Raw genomic sequence first — 15527 nt, forward strand, 5'->3', positions numbered from 1 at the left:
TTTGACTGAGGAAGAAGACAATTAACCTGCTCTACATCAACACCACATTAATTCAATCTCTCATTTTATTGACTTAAATTCCGTCCTTGTTGGGTGGGAGGGGACTGCATAAATCTACACATAAAACAAGGAGTTGTGTCTGTTTGAAGCCTTTTAATTGATTTTTAAACAATTTTATACCACTGCGACAATTGCTAACTAATTTGCCCTATCACATTATTGTAACACAATTCAAACCACCAAGATAGACCAAATGATAGGCCACAGAAATGATGAACCAACTGGCCTAATTTTCTTGTTTGAAGCCATACAGGCCTGAGGTCGTATATATTGTTATGGTTTTGTCGGCCGGGACACGAGTGGCCTCGATCAGACCTGCTTCCCGACCTTTGATCCTGATGTCGATAAGTCACAGACAACTTTGGTGCAGACAGGTTGCTGAGCAACCACGAACAAACGTCTGAGGTGACTAAATCTGGTGGGGTCCCCATGCCCAAATCTTTCTGGTGATTTAGTTATCCCAGAGGCGGAACCCTGCTCTCAATGCCCCACCCTTGCCTATTACGTATGGCCGCCAATCAGAACTGAGGATCTGGTCACATAACGGGGGTGGGGGCAGGGGGTGTTGGAGGAGGGGGGGGGGGTAACATAAATGGTGGGGCATTTATAATCAAATTTATATTATAACATAAAAAGTAAAAGCAAGTACATAAATGTTCAGTAACCATTACAATTGCATATTTTACTGAAAGGAAATATAATAAACTGTGGAACGTTTTGCGGGTCCGAGCGGGTGTCGTAAGGTAGGTAGGGGATTTCCAAAATTCCTCAATATAATTATGATTTTGACATACAATCGACATGGACCTTGCTCCCATATTCAGAAGTCAACAGATGACGGTTCACTGGTTTGCCAATATCTCAATACAATCGTGATTTAACATTATATTTTGATATATTAATACTGTTGTGGTTTTGCAATAAAGAACACCTCCCCTAATTATTTACACGACAACATGTAGCCTGCATTAGTCAGTTATTTCTTATTAAATGTAAAGATTAGCTCCCTTCCCATTGTGTAGTAATTAAAGGAGATATGCGTTGAGTTGAAGCAGGATTTCAAACCTTCGTATAGTTGAAGGAAGACGTCGATTCATGTGCAAGGAGGCGTGGCTACAAGCACAGTCCACGTGATTAACCGCGACTGTGGTAGGTGTGGCTAAAAGAACCGCCCACATCACCAGCAGGTAACTAATGAGAGATCATGGACACGCAAACACCGAATAAGAGATCGTGGACACACAAACAACCAATGAGAGGTCGTGGACACGTAAACAACCAATCAGGTCTGGACTCTTCCCCAGCAAACTTCACTAGCAAACCGGCCAATGAGGGCCATGGAACATTCCAGAAAGCCTTTCACCCCAATATAAACCCGGTGCCCATCCCACTTCGAGTTCTCTCTGCTCTCTCTCGCTTCCCTCTTGTCGTGGTCCTCCAAGCTGGCTGTCCTCCATGCTGGTTCGTCCTTCTTGTGATCGACCTTCTTTCCTCGTGGTGCTTCATCCGAGCTGGGTCGTCACCTGCGCTGAATCGTTCTCCAACCTGGACCGTCGTTTGTGCTGACTTTGATGCGGCGGCTTGTTCTGCGGACCTTCTTCAAGCTGCGCGTCCTGAACGGGTCGGGAACTGCGCGCCGAAGCTGGCGAACCAGAGTCAGCGACTGCACGTTGCTCGGTGCGAGTTAACCTGTACGATTCATTCCCCGTGTGTGTGTGTGCAAGGCGCCTGTTGGGATTTAGATAGGTAAGAATTGATAAGCCTGCCTCTCGTCCTTGTTCTGTGAATAATAAATAAAAGTGTACATTTTGTTTCCTTTCAAACTGTTTGTGTACATCTTTTCCCCGATTGGCCCAGCATAGTCCGAACCGAATTTGACTCTTTAATTAGGCCCATAAATCACGCAGAATAACCGTGATTCACACCAGCGCAAAAACCGCTCCGCCACACTCCATTGGAATAAGGTGTGAAATCGCAAGAGGGGGTTCATTTGCCGGTCTTTCTAACCACGTGGTCTCAAAGGTATTTGGGTAGTGACCAATAATGCTTCACCCGTGGTTGGGGGATTGGCATTTGAAGCTGCTTAGCAACCTGTCGACCATGAGTTTAGTCGCGATCGACGACCCCGTGGATCCGGTGTCTGTGGGGGGGAAACGGGGTCTTCACCCCTCCTAACCCCCCCCCCCCCCCTTAGTACGTCGATAGAACCGGAATCCGCAACAATACTATGGTATTAATTTGTGATTGGAATGATGAATGATGCTGTTTGGAATGAAAATATTGAGAACGTGCTGTCAATGCCTGATGTTCGACTGAAGGTGGCACGGGAATGTGGAATTCATTGGTTCATCGTTTGACATTCACCGTTTTTTTACCCAAGTCATTCACGAACTGGCTGACCATGCCTGAAGCCAGAAAAAAATTCATACTCGTACTTACATTATTTGCTAACTCGTATCCCCACCCAAATCGTACTATGTTCTTCAACGAAAGGATCAAACAAGCCTGGCGACGCCGTTGTTGGACAATGAGTTGTTTTTAAAAACAATTCGTACTTTTTAATCCATTTTATTTATTTGTAAGTGTTATTAAAGTCATTGGAATTTTTTTCGGTTTCTTAACTTTGATTTCATATTGTAAATCATTCACAAATCAGCTTCTGGCTGCAACAACAACAACATGCATTTCAAGGCCAGTTTCCCTGCTAGAGCAGGGGTTAGCCAGCTTCTGGCTGCGATGTTTGATAATAAAACCACGAATTTAAATGAATTGAATTTATATCATACAGTCACGTGAAAAAGTAAGTACACCCCATGTAAAGTTTTGACTTTTTCAACATATTTCAACATACAACTATTAGATCTTCATTTCTACAATATTGATAAATAAAGGTGATATAATATAACAAATATCATGAAACATTTACATTTTGTAGTCCATTGTATAATTTAAATAAACATAAATGCAAATTTCGCATGTGGAAAAAGTAAGTACCCGGATTGCCCTCTCTACCAAGTGACGTTCTAGTTATATTTGTGTTGTTGACAACAAATCACTAAATACAAACTGGACAAAACATATTACTCGATCTCAGGAAAAACCCCGAGGCACGCCCTACAGTCACTTGGTAGAGTGACGATAAGCACAATACCCGATTGAGGACTGAAGGCCAATTATCTGATATATTTGTTAAAGTTTTTAAAATCCAAACATAGTCTTCGACCTTCTTCTCGATGAACGAGGAAGCCCTGCAAAGTTTGGTTGCACTGGTCCCTGCAGGGTCCAAAAGCATAAACAAACAAACAAGAAGACGTCATACGGAGCACGATACCTGCAAAATCCCCTCCCTCCCCCCGCCCCAAAGTTTTCCATTGATACAGCAAATTGTCCATTTCATGAAGATTAAAATTTACAATCTTGATCAAAGCTCGGGTCAACAGGATGAAAAATGACGATTTTTCAGATGAAAAATGATGATTTTGGAAGGTTGACCTTGAGTTGACCTTTGACCTTTTGACCTCAAAAATAGTTAGTTTCCTTATTTAGTGACTCAATGTGCAAATGCTGTTCAATTTTCAAGTCAATCGGATGAAAATTGAGGATATTAAAAATTTGGCCTATGTTGACCTCAAAAATAAATGGTGGTTGAATTCAGTGACCATATATATAAAATCCTCTTGGAAGTTCAAGTCAATCAAATGAAAATTGGTGATTTTAGAAATTTGGCCGATGTTGACCTTTTGGCCTATGTTGACCTCAAGTATACTTGGTGGTTGAATTCAGTGACCAGATATGCAAGTCCTCTTCAAATTTCAAGTCAATTGGATGAAAAATGAGGATTTTAGAAACTAGGGCGATGTTGACCTTTTTTTTTGTTGTTGTTTACAAGATCGAGGCTCGTGTAAGAGCGAACATTAATGAGAAAAAACAAACAGACACATAAGACGAAATAAAGGGAGCGGGAGACAAGATGGGGAGAGAGGGGGAAGCACACAAGCACAACATTTGAGAGCAGGGAGATCTTTGGGAGGGAGAGGACTTGGGGGGGTGGGGAGGGGGGGAGGAGGCGTGGGAAGGGGGGTGGGGGGTGGGAGAGGTAAAAAAAACACAATAAAAGTTTCCAATAGTTTCTTCACAATCCCATGATCAGTGTCAACACACTGAGAACCTTCAGAGTTGCTAATGATGGTGGAATTGGTATCGGAATCTGAGCTCGAAATACACCGTTCTCTATGTACAGCCACCATTTCGATCTCGGCCTTTTGGCCTATGTTGACCTTTTGGCCTATGTTGCACCTAAAATATAATTTGTGGTTGAATTCAGTAACCAGATATGCAAGTCCTCTTGAAATTTCAGGTCAATCGGATGAAAATGGAGGATTTTAGAAATTTGGCCTATGTTGACCTTTTGGCCTATGTTGACCTTTTGACCTTAAAAACAATAGGCTTCTTCACAGTGGGCTGGAGCCTGGAAATTACCAAAAATGGACTCTTATCAGGCATCAATGGCTCTGAGTGCTTCAGAAACTAGAAAAAAAATCCAGTTTAACAAAAAAAAAAGTAAGTCAAAAGCTCAACTCCAAGAAAAATGGTGAACGTTAGAAGATCGGCAATATTTCAATTTCGCGATAACCTTAGCTCAATGGTTTCGCGGAAACTGTATTTTGCCAATAAATCTGTCAAAGGCTAAGAAAATGACAAAATTATGCCCATTAAACCTAATTCTTTCATACTAAACCATAAATGTACCAAGTTCACTGAATCTAATCAAATATTAGGCTGTACAGCCTTCAAGTGCCAAAAATTTGAGGTTTTCGGTCAAATTTTTTGCCGATTTTTGATTATTTACCCATAAAATCGATGTTTTTTCCACCCAAAATTTGCCGCATATCTGTAAAAATTTCAAAATGCCACAAGCCAGATTTACTCCAGTGTATATTTTCTGAAAATATAGGTCTCAGTGCCTTAGAAAATGCATATATTGTGAAATCTGACTTGTGGCAATTAGAAAAAATGAATTTCACACAAAAGTCAATTTTCGAAAATCTATTGCAAGCCGTTTCCGGGGCGTCTATTTCCATTTTAACATTTTCTTGAATAATTTGAGTTTGAATCAAGTTCTAGGGCTAAAATTTCACACTGGGAAGTTTTTTGACCTGGGAAATCCAAAAATGCAATCAGATTTACCCCTAAATCAACCCTTTTCATGTTGCCCAAATGCCCAAATATGGTAATTTGGGCCCAGACCCCTCAAAATCAAAATTTAAAAACAAATTTTTTCTCGTTGTAATAAGCTTAGTAATACGCTTCTAACGAGCCCTCAACCACTATCAGGGGATTCTTTTAAGCCAAGATATACCCGAAAATGTGTTTTGAGCCCGAAATGCCCAAATATGGTAATTTGGGCCCAGACCCCTCAAAAATCAAAATGTAAAAACAAATTTTTTCCCATTGTAATAAGCTTAGTAATACGCTTCTAACGAGCCCTCGACCACTATCAGGGGATTCTTTTAAGCCAAGATATACCCGAAAATGTGTTTTGAGCCCGAAATGCCCAAATATGGTAATTTGGGCCCAGACCCCTCAAAATCAAAATTTAAAAACAAATTTTTTCTCATTGTAATAAGCTTAGTAATACGCTTCTAACGAGCCCTCAACCACTATCAGGGGATTCTTTTAACCCAAGATATTGAGATATTTCCAATATTTCACCCTCTCAGCCCACTGTGTTCTTGCTTTTGACCAACTCTACCATTTGGTGAATTTCGTGAAGATTGGTTGAAAATTGTGACCTGTAAGCCGGTGACAAGCAAACAGACAAACAGAACCACAAACGCAACCGAAACAATATACTTGAAAATTTTCGATTTTGCAAGTAACAAACGTTCTTATTTATATGTCAGATGAGGTATGGAGGGGATGCGTGGGAATTTTTAAAATCGAGTTTGATGATTGAGCGAATGGTACTTCTCCCAGTTTGTAACGCACACTCGCCTCGAAGCTGTCCACCCGGGGATCGAATACCGACGCAGCTATAATGTATAAACTGCCAGGGTGCGTCATCAATGTGTTGATGGACATGTCAAGGGTTGGGTTGCATTCCCCGGAAAGCGATATTCTGCTGGAGCGACGCTCTCCCGTCAATATCTATTTAAAACTCACCTGTTCTGTTGAAACCACAGGTAATAGCAGAGTATAAAGGAAGAGACGAACGACGATGAAGGCGCGCGTCCTCTCGATGTCGAAACAATGTTTCAAATGGGACAGATCACCAGGGTAACGGCCATGAAGATTTTGCATCGCTCTGTGACGACACGAACCGTTGTGACGTCAATACTATAGTGCGGGAGCCCAGAAACATTTGTTTCACATCTCGAGTACAAAAGGTTTGAGGCCTGGAATATATGCATCTATGATAGGAGACCCCAAAAAGGCAATTCTTAAGTTCTGCAATTCTGCACAGCAACCAGGGGGCGCCACCAAAGACCCCTAAATGTGACTCTTAATTCACAATTTGAGTACATCTTTCAAACTTGTCTTAAAATGTTCTCTATAGGAGTGGAAATCAGAATTCCCAATTCTTAAGTTTTCAATTTGTGTATTAGGTCGCTTAAGAACGACCTAATTAATGCTAATTAACGCTAATTAGCATTTTTAATTCACAATTTGAGTACATCCATGAAACATATGGCAATGTATTCCTTAGGTCATCCTAAATCAAGATCAGTCATTCTTAAGTATCCATTTCATGTATTAACCCACTTAAGAACGCAAAATGTACTCATTGACCCCGTCCCTGGCAAGGTGAGTGTTAATTCACAATTTGAGTACATCTTTCAAATTGGTCCCAAACTGTTCAGTAGATCATCGTGAATCAAGAACAGCAATTCTTATGTGTCCATTTCATGCATCAACCCACTTAAGAATGCAGTCAGTATTGTAACGGAATTTGGGTTGTCACTGGCTGCTATCCCCCCTCCACTCCCTGGCTGGCCCTCCCTTATATGCAAGGGAGGGGCTGGAGTGCTGACCTGAGGGCAGGCCCCAAGTAGACACCCACACCAGTGCTGAGCATGCACACACCTGTCTGGCTGGCCGGATCGAGGGTGTTCAGTTTTGGTTAAGGAAGGAGTTTTGGCCTCCCAGCCAATGGGGAGGCTTCTTCCCTAACTTGAGCCAATTACACCCTAAACAGGAAGTGCCTCTCTACAGAAATGACTGTCCTGCAGTGAATAACTGGGACCAATATACAACATTGTTTGGAGAATAATAACCAGTGACTTAAAGGGAAATATTAACACATTATCAATCCAGGTTTGTGACACTATCTTGAGGGACGAACTTTCTGGGACACCCTGTAGAGGGAGTTGTCGGTTTATCATAGGACCTAATCATGGGGAATCTCCTGCTCTTTCCCTCCATAGATTCTCTGAATCGGCTGCAGAATGTCTGATGTTGCCTGCAATGCCTAGATCACTGCTTAGGTAAGTCAACAAATAGGGTTAGGGTTTGGGGTTAGGTGGCAAAACCCCGGCAGAGGTTGTAGAAGGTGACGACTCCTTGGATGGACATAAATGTGGGGCATTGCTATGGTGAACATCACTGGCGGCTTTAACAGGTGGCGTTTGGGATGAGATGGCGGTAAAGTTCTTGTAACAAGAAACATGGTAACCCTAACCCTAACCCTAACCCAACCCTAACCCTAACCCTAACCCAACCCTAACCCTAACCCAACAAACAATACTATGCTGTAGGCCTAATAAGCATTCGGGGCCGATACAGAATTATGTAGCCCTAGGCCTAGGTGGCGCGCAGGAAATGTCCAGGCAGATGAGGGTATCCAAAGTTCTGTATGCATACCGATTTCAGGTTCGAACCACAGCTGAGTAGAAAATAATGACTTATTGCCTCAAAATTTGAAATAACTTCTTTTGGATTTCACTGACCAAAACTGACTGACTCGCCATGCTCACTGACCACCCGCTGTGATTTTATTTTTCAGACAATGATTTGAAACATGCAACCATGGAATCGGCCACCAATACTACGCCTACTGTCCAGCCTACTGTCCAGCCTACTGTCCAGCCTACTGTTTCATCATTGGAACGCAGATGTATTCTTCACATCCAACGCAGTGCAGACAAGAAAGCTCGTCCAGACGTTCTACCTTTCAAGGATACGCAATGGGAAGCAGTAGAAACAGCAGCAGCTAATAGACGGCAAAAGCAACATTTCCAGGACTCTGTCTATTGTGGTGTAGTTCAGAGATTGCCTACGTCTCCTGCTGAAATGGATGGTTACCATGTTTCTTGTTACAAGAACTTTACCGCCATCTCATCCCAAACGCCGCCTGTTAAAGCCGCCAGTGATGTTCACCGTAGCAATGCCCCACATTTACGTCCATCCAAGGAGTCGGCACCTTCTACATCATCTGCCGGGATTTTGCCACCTGTTTGTCTATTCTGTGAGAAAAAGATAAAACGACTCAAAGGTGGAAGCGTCGAACTGTTGGGAAGATGTGAAACCATTGAAGCCGGTGTATCGATCCAAAATGCAGCAAAGACATTAAATGACAGTAAGGTTATTCCAAAAGTAGTTGATACGGATTTAATTGCCAAGGAGGCCCACTACCATCATTCATGTAAAAGTGCGTATTTGTTGTCAGCCAATCGAGTTTCCCAAAAGGACACACGTGAAACAAAAACGCCTTCTGAGACCAGTGTGTTGGACATTTTTGCATACATTGAGCAATCTGTAATAATAGACAACAGACCTGAACTTCTTAATTCTGTATATGAACGTTATCTTGATATTTGTTCGGCATCCGCAGAAACGCCCAGGGGAAGCGCCTTCAGCCTCTCTAGGACATTGATGAGTCACTTCAAAGCGCGCATAAAGATACAGAGTTCACTTGGGAAAAGGCTTGGAAACATCTTATATAATGCAGAAACCGCAGATGATGCAATTCGTGTTGTATATGATTACACATCTACTGATGAGAGAACAATCGCCAAAGCAGCATTGCTTTTGCGCAACCAGTTGCTCAAGGTTGAAAAGGTCGACCTTCCTGAATGTCCGACATTGGAGGATTTAAGAAACGGGGACTCGTCACCCCCAAAACTTGTAGTAGATTTTTTCAATATTTTGTACGGAGGGCTAAAACCAGAGCGATATACAGAGTCAGTAAAGCGCCGCGCAAATTCGTCTAGTCAGGATGCCTTGTTCATTGTACAACGGGGTCGCGCAAAACCTGCAAAACATGTAGCTCTTGGTATGAGTGTTAAGTCGGTCACTGGCAGTAAAAAAATGGTTCAAGTCCTGAACAGGTTTGGTCACTGTTTAAGCTACAACACATTGGAAGAAGTTGAAACTGCCACAGCTGAATCCATTCAAGAACAGAAGCTTGCTTGTCCAAAAGGAACAGTCGTAGGTAAACCAGTCGGATTAGCCTTCGACAATTTCGATGAGATGACTCAAACCATGTCTGGAGCCAATTCGCTGCACGATACCATGGGTATTCTGTACCAAAATGTGCCAGCACCTGATGAAGAACGTGAAGCATCTGCTGTCATGGCAGTTTCAACCTCAACTAGTGCTCGGCAAGTAAAGACAGGCAAAAGGAAGAGAACCCTTGAGAGTACAGATACTGCACTCCAGCCATATTGGAGCTGATGCCAGTAGTATTCCTCCATGCGAAAGAGAGGTTGCTGCCCACATAAAGCGTGTATCGCTTGTTTCAAGAATGTGGGCCAATGCTGACCAGCCAATCATCCAGCAACACCCATCAGAGGATGACGGATGGGAACTAGTGGGAGATCAATATAAACCCATCTGGTTTGAGGGAGACCAACTTCCGGAGTCGCTCGTTCCAGATGATGAAGAATTAGCTGATGCTGACGATGATGAGGTCCTAGCGCAGTCATCTTCTGATGAAGAGGACGTTGAAGGAGATGGTGATGATGGTGATGTGTAGGTTTACAATCGACCAAACCTGTTCATACGATTATATTCAGTACGGTACATATCCAAAGCATCCTGACAGGGAATTTGTAATGTTTTTGAAATTTTAAGCAAAATAATGTTAGGAATGTTGGATAAAACAACATATATACAATCATGTTGATGTTTGAGATAAATTCAATAATTTTTCGTTGATATAGTTAGTTGAGTTTTTACATACATTAAAATTTGTTTTTAGTTCAGGGTAATTAGCTTAAACATGTTAAATAGTTTATAAGCGATAGTCAGAGATAAAACAGCAATATCGCTAATAGAGTAAAAGTTAGACATTAGGTATTAATTTTTATAAAATTAACATTAAAAATTGTTTTTTGTTCCGAGATTTGAGATTTAATTGTTGATGGGCGGTAGAACCAGGACGCCAATTTACTACATGACTTACTATGATCTGATTTTGAAGCATAATTCATGCATACTAAGTACATTTTTGTGTAGTTTATAAAAAAATAAAACATTGTGTTTGTATACAATCTATGTTTCTCCTTTTTGTCAGTGTGCATTCTTAAGTGGGTTAATACATGAAATGGATACTTAAGAATGACTGATCTTGATTTAGGATGACCTAAGGAATACATTGCCATATGTTTCATGGATGTACTCAAATTGTGAATTAAAAATGCTAATTAGCGTTAATTAGCATTAATTAGGTCGTTCTTAAGCGACCTAATACACAAATTGAAAACTTAAGAATTGGGAATTCTGATTTCCACTCCTATAGAGAACATTTTAAGACAAGTTTGAAAGATGTACTCAAATTGTGAATTAAGAGTCACATTTAGGGGTCTTTGGTGGCGCCCCCTGGTTGCTGTGCAGAATTGCAGAACTTAAGAATTGCCTTTTTGGGGTCTCCTATCATAGATGCATATATTCCAGGCCTCAAACCTTTTGTACTCGAGATGTGAAACAAATGTTTCTGGGCTCCCGCACTACTAAGGGTGGTGGTGAGTTCGAATTTGACACCAAAATTGTATTGAAATTCGAGTTCGTTCGTTAACGATGGTTACTCGTCACCATAGTTACGAGTCATTCCTGAACGTATTATACGGGACGGGTGGCAACCCTATTGTATTGGTAGGTGGATCGTGTCGGCGGGGGAAAGATGGCCGCGAACCATCCGACAACATTCGTCCTGGCGAACCCCAAAGGCGTTTGAACGCAGCTGATCGTTCACGACCCCACGGATGGAGCACCACGGGTGGGCCAGTGATGACGCACCACGTGATGACGCAACACGTGATGACGCCACGTTCCACAGCGAAGCAAATCCACGCACAAACAAGTCAGGACATCGAGCAGTGTCGCCCCACAGCCCACACCCATTGTTGTTGACAAAACAGGTGGTAGTGAAGGAACTGGAGGCGACAGTTTCCCGAAGAACAAAGACAAACCGGCGGTAGAATTTACGGAGATCGGCTCCAAAGGAAAATGCTCCCGAATCCGGGGAGTTCACAGTTGTTTGCGCGATGACCGTGTAAGGAAAGTGTGCACCGAGCTCAGGTCTCACATCAAGGTTGTCTTCTTCTTCAGAACAGTCGTTAAACCCCACATGGCGAGCACTAACCTCGGAGACAACTCTTGTATGGTGCTGTTCTCTATTGCGTTCTCATCTTGTGTAATACTGCGCATTGTTATTTGCATATTCTGTATCTATTATCTTATTCTAATATCTACCATCGCTTTCTTTGTCTTGCAGATTGATTGTTCATCGTTGTTGCTAATAAATCTGCATTCAATTGATACATCCTTGTTTATGAACAATCAACTCATCTGAAGATGCCTGCTGCAGTCTGCCCCTTCCCGAGCTGTGTCTACGTTACTGACAGCACTGACAATGCCGTTGCTGCTATCCAGCTCTCCATCCACGCCATGACTCACACGTCCATTGCACCAGCCAAACCGGACAAAGTCAGCCGTCCTCGTATCCAAACCGGCGGTACCAGCGAAGATTGGCAATATTTCACCAGAAGATGGGATGGTTACAAGGCAGCGACCCAGATAATCGGCAATGATGTTCGCGTTCAACTCCTTGAATGTTGTGATGATAACCTACGACGTGACCTCCACCGCAGCAACCCACGCATTGAAATCAAGGACGAGGCAGCTATACTACAAGCCATTCGGTCCCTTGCTGTCCGAGAGGAGAATACCATGGTGTCCCGCGTCAACCTCCACAACATGCGACAGGACCGAGAAGAACCAATTCGTACCTACGCAGCCCGTCTGGCTGGTCAAGCTGAGATCTGCAAGTTTTCTGTTGTATGCTCATGCAATCCCCCTACTGATGTCAACTACACCAAGGACATGGTTCGCGATGTCCTATGTCGGGGACTCGCCGATCAAGATATACAACAGGACATTCTCGGCGATCAAAATCAGAACATGAGCTTGGAGGAAGTTCTCATTTTCGTCGAGGCCAAGGAAGCAGGGAAACGTTCCCAGAATGCCTTGCTCGATAGTGAAGGCGCTCATGGCGCAAGCCAATACAAAAACTGGAAGAACAAAAGAGCCCTGATCACTACCGACAAGCAGGCGGCCATTTGTAGTTATTGCGGCAAAACTGGTCATGGCAAACAGCCGAACATCGACCAAAGGCGTCAATTTTGCAATGCCTACGGGAAAACATGCAGTAAATGCGCCACTCGCGGCCATTTTGCACATGTCTGCCGGGGAGGCACGAAAAAGGCGGACAACAAACCTACGGACAAATCAATGGATGCTCATGATGTGGAAGAAAGCAGCCAGGTCCACGATCTCCTCTGCTCTGTCACGGAACGAGAAACGGCCATTTGGAAGCCGCAAATTAAAAGGGCCATGGCCACCTTGTCAACTCCACTACACCTCGACCACCATATATTTGACCACCTCTCTGGCTGGACCAAGAAGAAGTCTCAACCACAGCCGTACATAAAACTCATAGCACGGATCGATAAGGAATCTTATGACCATTTCGGCCAGCCACTGTCATCCCGACCAAAATCGGCCAGGCTCCAGGCCATGGCCGACACTGGCTGTCAAAGCTGCCTCACAGGACTTAATATTTTCCACAAACTCGGGCTGCGTAATGAAGACCTGTTACCTGTCAACCTGAAGATGAATGCTGTTAACAGTGGAAGGGTCCGGATTATCGGCGCCATGCTCCTACACCTGTCTGGTCGCACAGCCAATGGCGACATTATTGAAACCCGACAAATCTGCTACATCTCACCTGACACACGGAACATGTATCTCAGTCGTGAAGCATGCGTCGATCTAGGCCTCGTGTCTAGTAGCTTCCCAACCATTGGCGAATCCAACACAGTTGGTGCTGCAGTGGCAGCAGTTATCGATGCAAATTGTAACTGCCCGGAAAGATCGCTTCCCCCTACACTGCCTACATCTATCCCATTTCCGGCCACTGACGAGAACCGAGAGAGGCTGGAGAAATGGCTACTGGAGTACTACAAAAGCAGCACATTCAATGTCTGCGAACACCAGCCACTACCCCACATGGAAGGTCCGCCTCTCACACTGATGGTTGACCCCGAGGCAACACCAAAAGCGGTGCACACCCCAGTGCCTGTCCCCTTACACTGGCAGGCAGAAGTCAAGGCTGGTATCGATCGCGACATCAGGTTAGGGGTTCTGGAACCGGTGCCAATTGGTGAACCAGTGACATGGTGCAGCAGAATGGTCGTCTGTCCAAAGAAGGATGGGACCCCACGGAGGACAGTTGATCTGCAACCACTGAATGCGCACTGCACACGTGAGACCCACCACACCCAGTCACCCTTCCATCAAGCAATGGCGGTGCCACATAACACCAAAAAGACGGTAACAGACGCCTGGAATGGCTATCACAGCGTTCCAATCAGAGAATGTGACCGCCATCTGACAACGTTCATCACACCATGGGGCCGATACCGTTACTGCACCACTCCCCAAGGTTACATCGCTTCAGGTGATGGATACTCCAGACGATTTGACGAAATTGTATCGGACTTCAAAAACAAGTCCAAATGTATTGATGATACCATCATGTGGAGCGACACATTGGAAGAGAGCTTTTTTCAGGCATGCAACTGGCTCGACCTGTGCGGCCGTAATGGGATTACGCAAAATCCGACGAAATTCCATTTTGGTCAGGACACGGTCGAATTCGCTGGATTCGAGATCACCATGGACAGTGTACGACCATGCCAAAGGTATCTCCAAGCGATACAGGACTTCCCCACACCAAAAACAATTACTGACATTCGCTCCTGGTTTGGGCTAGTCAATCAGGTAACATACTGCTTCAGCATGACCGAGAGGATGCGACCTTTTCGGGACCTCCTAAAACCATGCACCCCCTTCTACTGGGATGCAACACTACAATCCCTATTCGAAGAATCAAAACGACTCATCATATCTGAAGTCGCAAATGGGGTCCGGATCTTTGACAAGGAACGGACAACATGTCTCGCAACTGACTGGTCGAAGGATGGGATTGGCTTCTGGCTCCTCCAAAAACACTGCAGATGCCCTGGTGAAACCCCACAGTGCTGCCCCGATGGCTGGAAAATCACCCTTGCTGGAGGCCGCTTCACCCATGCAGCGGAGTCGCGCTATGCTCCGATAGAGGGTGAAGCTCTAGCAGTGGCCGACAGCCTGGAAAAAGTAAAGTATTTTGTGTTGGGATGCAAGAACCTGATTATTGCCGTCGATCACAAGCCCTTAATCAAGCTTCTTGGTGACAGACGATTAGAGGACATCCATAACACGCGGCTTGCCAACTTGAAAGAAAGGACCCTAGCATATCGTTTCCGAATTATCCACATCCCGGGAAAACGACACTGCGTACCAGATGCGATTTCACGACATCCGTCGGGTGCCAGACCATCGGAACGACTGCCACTGGTGGATGACATTTCCTCCATTATGGATGTGGCCACATCGACTACACTAAGACAGCACACCTTGACTGGGCTGTGGACCACAGATGACGACACTGGCATGGAAATGGCTATTTCTATGGCAGCCATCAAGACACTCGATTCTGTGCGGTCCGTCACTTGGGACGATGTTCGGGACGAAACAGCAAGTGACACTCAGATGCTGCAGTTACTCAATTCTATTGAGCAGGGTCTACCTGCCAGTCGGGACGATTTCCCTGTGTCCATTTTGGAATACTTTCCCTTCCGTGAACACCTCTACACTATTGATGGCATAGTGGTCTACAAGGGGAGGATTATCATCCCACCGAAGCTACGGAAGCTTGTCCTTGAGAATCTTCATGCTGCTCACCAAGGAGTCACGGCTATGACCACCCGGGCCAGCAGCTCGATCTTTTGGCCTGGAATCACTCCCCAGATTCATGAGATGCGCGATCGCTGCTCACACTGCAATCGGATGGCCCCATCGCAACCAAGCGCTCCACCTACAGCCTCAGCTGAACCTGCCTACCCTTTCCAGTACGTTTGTTCAGATTA

The sequence above is a fragment of the Myxine glutinosa genome, unplaced genomic scaffold (genome assembly GCF_964187855.1).
Source record: "Myxine glutinosa unplaced genomic scaffold, kmMyxGlut1.1 SCAFFOLD_695, whole genome shotgun sequence".
NCBI classification, from domain to species: domain Eukaryota; kingdom Metazoa; phylum Chordata; class Myxini; order Myxiniformes; family Myxinidae; genus Myxine; species Myxine glutinosa.